This window comes from Ursus maritimus, unplaced genomic scaffold (assembly GCF_017311325.1).
Source record: "Ursus maritimus isolate PB19 unplaced genomic scaffold, ASM1731132v1 scaffold_7, whole genome shotgun sequence".
Taxonomy (NCBI): Eukaryota; Metazoa; Chordata; class Mammalia; order Carnivora; family Ursidae; genus Ursus; species Ursus maritimus.
In genome coordinates, this window is record NW_024426885.1 from 616,862 (window position 1) to 617,792 (window position 931).

The window sequence follows — 931 nt, forward strand, 5'->3', positions numbered from 1 at the left end:
CCCCCCCCCCCCTTAGGAAGCAGACAATCGGGTGTGCATTTGACTCATTGCTGGCGTCCAAGCCACGGCCGCTGCCAGCCACGTGTCCTGTGGCCATTGGCATTCCCCGCACGCGCTCTGGGCCCTCGGCAGTCGCCGTCCCTCACAAACACACACGATGCATTATTTACTCGGCCACCAGCCCTCCCGGAATCCAAGCCGGCAGCAACCACACCGGAGCTTCACGAGCCTTCACGCCAAGTCCCCTAATGGCCCTGCGTGCTGCTGACAGCAGCCGTGCCCCCTTTTCTGGGGAAACGTCCTCCCCGTGTCTGCTGTACGTGCTGCTGAAGCCCACCCACGTCTCCCTGCCGTTCAGCCAACTTTCTGAGGGGAAGGGGCTGGCAGGGCTGCAGCGGGAAGGCCACACGACGGCCTCGGACCCGAGGGGGGGACCCCAGCCAGGGGCCAGAGGAGGTCTCGCGGGTCCTGGACCTGAGCCTGGGGGGAGGGACGCAGGCAGCGTCTCCTGCCCTGATTACATGGCTCCACACTGCGGCACGCCAGCCGCTAATTAACATGAGGGACAGCCGAGCGGCCAGCAGGCAGTCCTGGAGACCAGGGGCCCAACGCCGCTAACTGACCACGCGGTAACCCCGCGAGCAGTGGTGGCCGCCCTTGGCGTGGCTGGCCCCGCTGCCCGGTGGGGGCACGTACTCACCATGAGCCCTGCGAAGCTCCTGCAGTGTGAGTGCCAGACGGAGTGGGGTCGCCGCCGAGCCGATTATGTGGCCCCCTCTTCCCCGCCGGCCTCCATGGCCGTCCCGAAGGTCAAGGTCCCACACACTGGCCGTGGGGTCGAGCCCCGGGACGGGTGCCTCGGGGCGACAGGGGGTCAGTTGAGGGTCAAGAGGCCGTCCCCATCTGTGAAGACAGGGCACGGTCAGGGCAG